Source organism: Jaculus jaculus, unplaced genomic scaffold, assembly GCF_020740685.1.
Source record: "Jaculus jaculus isolate mJacJac1 unplaced genomic scaffold, mJacJac1.mat.Y.cur mat_scaffold_41_1_1322751_arrow_ctg1, whole genome shotgun sequence".
NCBI lineage: Eukaryota > Metazoa > Chordata > Mammalia > Rodentia > Dipodidae > Jaculus > Jaculus jaculus.
This window is the reverse complement of record NW_025423495.1, coordinates 679,361-686,860: the sequence shown is the minus strand read 5'-3', so window position 1 is coordinate 686,860 and position 7,500 is coordinate 679,361.

Below are 7,500 nucleotides of genomic sequence, written 5' to 3'. Positions count from 1 at the left end.
AACTCTTCAGCTTCATATGATCTCATTGGTTGAGTGACTGATTAAGAACTTGAGCCACTGGGGTTTTGTTCAGGAAGTCTTTTTCCATTTCTATATCATGGAAAGTACTTCCTAAATTTTCTTCCAGTAGTATTGGAGTTTCTGGCCTTATGTTGAGGTCTTTGATCCATTTGGATTTGAGTGTCGTGCATGGTGAAATGTGTGGATCAAGTTTAGTTTCCTGAATGTGGTTATCCAGTTTGTCCAGCACCATTTGTTGAAGATGCTATCTTTTTTCCAGCCTATATTGTTCAGGAATTTGTCGAATATCAAGTAGCTATAGTTGCTTGGCCCAATGTCTGGGTCCTCAATTCTATTTCATTGGTCTATACTCCTGTTTTTATGCCAGTACCATGCTGTTTTTAATACTATGGCTTTGTGGTATAGCTTTAGATCAGGTATGTTGATGCCACCAGAGGTATTTCTTTTGCTGAGGATATGTTTGGATATGCAAGGCCTTCTGCCTTTCCATTAGAAATTTGAGATCATTTTTTCTATCTCTGTGAAGAACACTGTAGGGATTTTAATTGGAATTGCGTTAAATCTATATATTGCCTTTGTTAGGATTGTCATCTTCACAATGTTAATTCTGCATATCCAGGAGCATGGGAGGTCTTTCCATCTTCTCAAGTCCTCCTCAATTTCTTTTTTGAGAGTTTTTATATTTTCGTTGTATCGATCTTTTACTTCCTTGGTTAACGTAATTCCAAGGTATTTTATTTTTTTGTGGCTATTGAAAATGGGACTATGTCCTTTATTTCTTTTTCTATGTCTTTGTCATTTGCATAAAAAATGCTACCGATTTTTGTGCATTGATTTTGTATCCTGCTACTTTGCTATAGGAGTTAATCACCTTCAGGAGTTTTGGTATGGAGTCTCTTGTGTCTCTTACAAATACAATCATGTCATCAGCATATAGAGCTAACTTAACTTCTTCCTTTCCAAATTGTATCCCTTTTATTTCCTTCTCCTGTCTTATTGCTTGGGCTAGGACTTCCAGAACTATATTGAAAAGCAGAGGTGAGAGAGGACATCCCTGTCTTGTTCCTGATCTCAATGGGAATTCCTCCAGTCTCTCTCCATTAAGTATTATTTGGGCCTTTGGAGCTTTGTATATTGCCTTTATTATGTTAAGATGTGAACCGGCCATGCCGATTCTCTCCAATGTTTTGATCATGAAGTGATGTTGTATCTTGTCAAAGGCCTTTTTTACATCTATAGAAATGATCATGTGGTTTTTATGTTTAAGCTTGTTTATGTGGTGTATTACATTGACAGATTTTCGTATGTTGAACCACCCTTGTATTCCTGGGAAAAATCCCACTTTGTCAAGGTGGATAATGCTTTTGATGTGTTGTTGGATTTGGTTTGTGAGTATTTTGTTCAGGATCTTTGCATCTATGTTCATTAGGGAAATAGGCCGGTGGTTTTCTTTTCTTGTGACATCTGTGCCTGGCTTTGGGATTAGGGTGATACTAGCTTCATCAAGGAGTTGGGTAGCTTTCCCTGTTCTTCAATTGTGTGGCACAGTTTTAGAAAGATTGGTTTGAGTTCTTCCATGAAGGTTTGATAAAATTTGGCTGGGAATCCATCTTGTCCTGGACTCTTCTTTTTGGGGAGGTTTTTTATTACTTTTTCAATGTCCATGAGTGTGATGGGTTCATTGAGGTGATTAATCTGCTCTGAGTTTAGCTTTGGTAGATGATATGCGTCCAGGAATTTATCCTTTTCCTCCACATTTTCCAGTTTTGTGAAGTAGAGGTTTTTCAAATAATTCCTAATGATTCTCCCAATTTCACTTATGTCTGTTGTGATCTCTCCTTTTTCATTTTGAATTTTGTTAATTTGGAGTCTCTCCTTTTTTTTTTTTTTTTTTTTTTTTTTTGCTTGATCAAATTGGCCATACGTATGCCAATCTTGTTTATTGTTTCAAAGAACCAGCTCTTTGTTTTGTCAATTGCCTTGTTTCCTTGGTTTCCAATTCATTAATTTCTGCTCTGATTTTAATTATTTCTTTCCTTCTGGAGCTCTTTGGGTTGGATTTTTCTTGTTTTTCCAATGCCTTTAGGTGGATGGTTAGGCTATTGATTTGGGATCGTTCTGTCTTATTCATGAAGGCATGAAATGCTATGAATTTCCCCCTGAGGACTGCCTTCATTGTGTCCCATAAGTTTTGGTATGATGGGTTCTCATTGTCATTCAATTCCAGGAATTTTGGAATTTCACTTTTATTTCATCCACTATCCATTTATTGTTTAAGAGTGTGATATTCAGTTTCCAGTTGCCGTTGGGGTTCTTGTTGGTTTTTTTGTTGTTGATTTCTAGGAATATGGCATTATGATCTGATATCATGCAGGGAATTATGTCGACTTTCCTAAGTATGTGGAGGCAGTCTTTGTGACCCAGTATATGGTCTATTTTAAAGAATGTTCCATGGGCTGCTGAGAAGAATGTGTAGTCTATGGATTTGGGATGGAAAGTTCTATAGATGTCCTTTAGGTCTAAGTGCTCTATGGTTTTGTTGAGCTCTCTTCCTTCCCTGTTGAGCTTCTGTTTGGGTGATTTTTCTACTACTGATAATGGTGTGTTAAAGTCCCCAGCTATAATGGTGTTGGTGGTTATTTCTGTTTTATTGTCAAGTAGCTTTTGTTTTATGAAGTGTGGTGCCCCTGTGTTTGGTGCATACAGATTTATGATTGTAATATCCTATTGATGGACTGTTCCCTTTATAAGCAGGAAGTAGCCTTCTTTGTCTTTTTTGATTGGTTTTTGTTTGAAGTCAATTTTATCTGATATTAGTATAGCTACACCTGCTTGTTTCTTATTCCCATTTGCTTGGAAGATTGTTTTCCACCTTTTCACCCTGAGGAGGTTTCTGTCTTTAGTGGTAAGGTGTGTTTCTTGAAGGCAGCAGATTGAGGGGTCTAATTTTTTTATCCACCCTATTAGCTTGTGTCTCTTTATGGGTGAATTAAGGCCATTAATATTTAGGGTGATGACTGTGAGGTTTGATTTGATCCCTGCCATGTTGTGGTGGTGGAGGTGTGTTGGCATTTCCATGGAGTTTAAAATTTTTTCTTTCTACTCTGGGTTTGGTTGCTGTGATCTGCTTCTTGTAGGCATTTGTGTTTGGTTATTTGTTTCTTCTCTGTGGAGAATTTCCTGGAATACTTTCTTAGGTTTGGTTTTGTGTTCATATCATTGTAAAGCTGAATTTTGTCATGGAAAGTTTTCCTTTCACCATCTATATAAGGGAGACTTTTGCCGGGTAGAGTAGTTTGGGTTGGAAGCCATAATTTCTTAGAGTTTGGAGGGTTTCATTCCAGGCCGTTTTAGCTTTCAGGGTTTCCATTCAGAAGTCTGAAGTAATTCTGATGGGGTTTCCTTTGAAAGTGGTGTGCTGTTTTTCCCTAGCTGCTTTTAGGATTTTTTTCCTTTGTGTCAATGTTTAGAGTCTTAATGATAATATGCCTTGGGGAGTTTCTCCTTTGGTCTAGTCAGTTAGGAGTTCTGTTTGCTTCTTGAATCTTGATGGGCCTTTCTTTTAAGAGACGGGGGAAGTTTTCTTCAATTATTGTGTTAAATAAGTTCTCCATGCCTTTGGTCTGAAATTCTTCTCCTTCTGGTATTCCAATGATTCTGATATTAGGACGTTTAAGTGTATCCCACAATTCTCTCATGTTCTGTTCACAGGAACTTTTGAACTTACTGAAATTTTTGGACTCTCGAACTATTTCTTCCATCCTGTCTTCCAGAGCAGAATTTCTTTCTTCCACTTCGCTGACTCTATTCTTGAGAGCCTCTCGTGAGTTTTGGACTTGTTCAATTAAGTTTGCATTTTCTACTACTTTCCTATGTATCACTTACATCGCTTTGTCCAGCTCCCTTTTGTCTCATTTTCTGATTTTCTTGATGATTCTTGGAAATCATCCTTGCATTTCTTTATGTTTTCATTTAGTGTGGCCAGCTGATTTTTAAGGTCCTCTTTTTTTTCACTCTCCCTCAACTCTCTTAGCTCTCTTTGAATTCCTTCCAGTGTCTTATCATATTGCTCTAGCTTAGTGTTGGTAGCATCCATACGATTATCTATCCTTTGTAGCTTTCCTGTCAGTTCTAGCAGTAGTTTGGTCAGGGTTGCATTGTTCATTGCTTCCACTTGATGTTCTGATCCTAAGCACTCTTCTATGTTTTGGTTAGTTGTGATCCTTGTTGGACTGGGTGATCTGTTTGGATTTTCTTCCATTTTATTTTTCGTGTTATTTCTTTTGCGCTGTGGTCTACCCATGTCAGTGTATGGGCAGGTAGGTGCGTGGAGTAGCCTGGGATCTAGCTTAATGCGAGTCCAAGGCAGCCTGGGGCAGTTGCAAGCAGCCTGGGCTTTTGCTCACTCTTGCCAAAGCCGCCTACCTATAGCCTGACAGGGGCACCAAAGTTGCCTGAATTCTCACCCAGTAATGCACCTAAGCTGCCTGCCTTTGAGCTTGGAAGGGGACTGAGGTAGCAAGCCCTGAAGGTGCCTAGATTCTGGCTGGGTACACTGGGGTCTGTAAACAGTCTGTGCTCTTCTGCCTCAGGGGAATGGGGTATGGGTGGCGATGTACAGGTAGGGGATGGCACCTGCGCTGGCGCTGGACTCAGTGTGGACTTATGTGGCTCTTGCTGTGGGACCGGGCCCACTGCACGTGCAATTGTAGTGCAGAGGCAGATGATGTGGGTACGGAATCAGGACACAGCAGAAGCTGACCGGCGGCAAGTGATGTGAGCACAGCAGAAGGGGATCTGGCAGCCTCCTATTCATGGCAGGGGTGGCCCCCACAGGCCTGCGAACCGAGCACCATGTGGCTGGTCTACTCGCAGGATCAGGGAACAAGGGCGAGGTAGGAGGTCTCAGCTTCAGTGCAGCAGGCTGGCAGGTGTGACTGGTGGGTCCCCGATCAGAGCACAGCCATGCGGGATGTGCGGAGGGTGCATGGGTGGGTGGGCGGAAGGGGATGCGGGGTGCGATGGTGTGTATGGAGCGAGTGGGGCACACAGTGGTGGGGGTCGGGGTGCACCGGGGCACCAGGCAATCAGGGTGGGGTGTGCGGGAGGCGGCAGGGCTCAGGGGGCACGAGGTGGGGTTCCCTGGAGAGGCGGGGTGCATGGGATGCTCTGATCAGTGAGGGGGTGAGGGGCGCGCTGTTGGTGCGGGGGTGTGCCTGCAAGGGTGGTGTGTGGGGCGCGGGGGGGTGCGGTGCACCCGGGGGGCGCGGGGGGAGCGTGGGGCACCCGGGAGGTGCGGGGGGGGATTGTGGGGCACATGGGGGGTCACCGGGTGCGCAGGAGGATTCAGGGGAGCGTGAAGGAGGCGCGGGGTCTAGCGGCGCAGGGCACGTGGGGGTTGCGCTTGGTGCGCGGGGGGGCGCAGGGTGCGTGTGGGGGGAGGGGGCGCAGGGCACACCGGGGTGCAGTATGCCAAGTGATGCCGCGGGGTGCTCTGGACATGCGGGGGGGTGGGGCTTGCAGGGGGGTGTCGAGGGTGTCACGCAGGGGGCGCGGGGCGTGGAGGGGGGCACAGTACGCTGAGGCACGCCGGGGCGCAGGACCCGTGGGGGTGGGGCCCAGGGGGCGCAGGGCATGCCTGGGCACGCTCGGGATGCGTGCGGGCGCCCGGACCGCGTGCAGCGGTGGGACGAGGGGCGTTCGGGGTGGGGGCGCGGGGGGGGGCAGTGAGTGCTTCAGGGTGCACGGGGCTCAGGGCGCGGATGCTCCGGGGTGCATGGGGGTGGCGGCGCAGGGAGCGCGGGGAGGGGGGCAGCTAGGAGCGCAGGGCGCTCGGGTGGGCGTGGGGGGCGCATGACGCTGCGGGACGCCGCGCGGTGCTCTGGACTCACGGGGGTGAGGTGGCGGGTCGTGTGGGGGAGGGGGTTAAGGGGGTCGCGGGTTGCGCAGGGTGTGTGGAGCACGCTGAGGTAAGATGGAGCGCGGGATGCTGCGGGAGGCCACAGGGCACTCTGGACGTGTGGCGGGGTGGGGCGCACTGGGGGGCGCTCGAGGAGCGTGGGGGTGGGGCGCGGGGGTATCGGGGCACACGGGGTTGCGGGGCACACCTGGGCACCCGGGCGCGGGACGCTGTGGGGTGCTTTGGGCGCACCTGCCGCGTGTGGGTAGGGAGCATTGGGTGCGCAGGGGAAGGCGGGGGCGGGGCGTGCGGGGGGGGGCTCAAGGCGTGTTGGGGTGGGGCGCGGGGAACTCGGGGCGCACGGGGGCGAGGGGGTGCGGGGCACGCCTGCTGTGTGTGGATAGGGAGTGTGGGGCGCGCGGGGTTGGGGTGTGCGGGGGGTGGGGCGGGCGGTGGGGCGGGCGGGGGGGTCTCGAGGCATGCGGGGGTGGGGCGCAGGGGTCTGGGGCTCGCGGGGGACGCAGGGGCGCGGGACAGGCCTGGGCGCCCGGGGTGCAGGAAGCCTCGGTTCGCTGGGGCCGCGCATGCCGCGTGTGGATAGGGAGCGTGGGGCATGCTGGGGGGGAGGGGCGCCCTGGGGGGGCGGGGGTGCGCGGGCATGGGGCGCAGGTTTGTGTGGTGTGTGGGGCTGCCGGGGCGCATGGGGCTTGGTGCGCATGGGGCGCCGGGCCGCTGTGGCGCCGGGCCGTGCCCGATGCGGAGATTCGCGGCGGGCGGGGTGGCGGGGCGTGGGTCATGGGGGTGTGTGCTTCCCTCTTTTACCCCAATCTGTGCCCTCCCTCTTCAAAAAGTTCCTAATTTCCCTTGAATACTTGCCTTTTTTTTCCCTTGTTGTTTGTAGTGCAGCTAGGTGGTCGCCATCTTGACTGGAAGTCCTCTTTTTTTTTTTTACTGTACTAACACAGTGGTCTACTGTGACATCACAATGCCCTACTCTCTCATCATAATGTCTCATGACATTTACCAATGCCCCAGTATGATATAAAAATGCTCCAATATGATGTCACAATACCAATGTCACATCACAATGATCAACTGTGACTTTACAATATCGTATTGTGACATAGCAAAGCCCCACTCTGATTTTACAATGCCATAGTGTGACACCACAAAGCCCAATTGTGAAATGACAGTGCCCCACTTGTCATCAAATTCCCTACTGTGATGTCACAAGTTCCCAAACTTTCATTATAATGTTACACTGTGATATCACACTGCTAAACTGTAATATCATAATGTCCTACTGTCACATCATAATGCCCTGTTGTGACATCAAAAGCCCCACTGAGATTTCAAAATGCCCCACTGTGGCATTACAAGGCTTCACTGTAACATCACAAGGATTCACTTTCTCAAGAGAATTACCAGCTATGACATCACAATGCTCCAATACTACATAATAATACCAACTTGTTCATTATAATGCCCCACTGTTACATCACAATGTCCAAGTGTTACTTCACATAGCCACACTGTGACATAGCATGCTCCACTGGGACATCACAATACCTAATGTCACA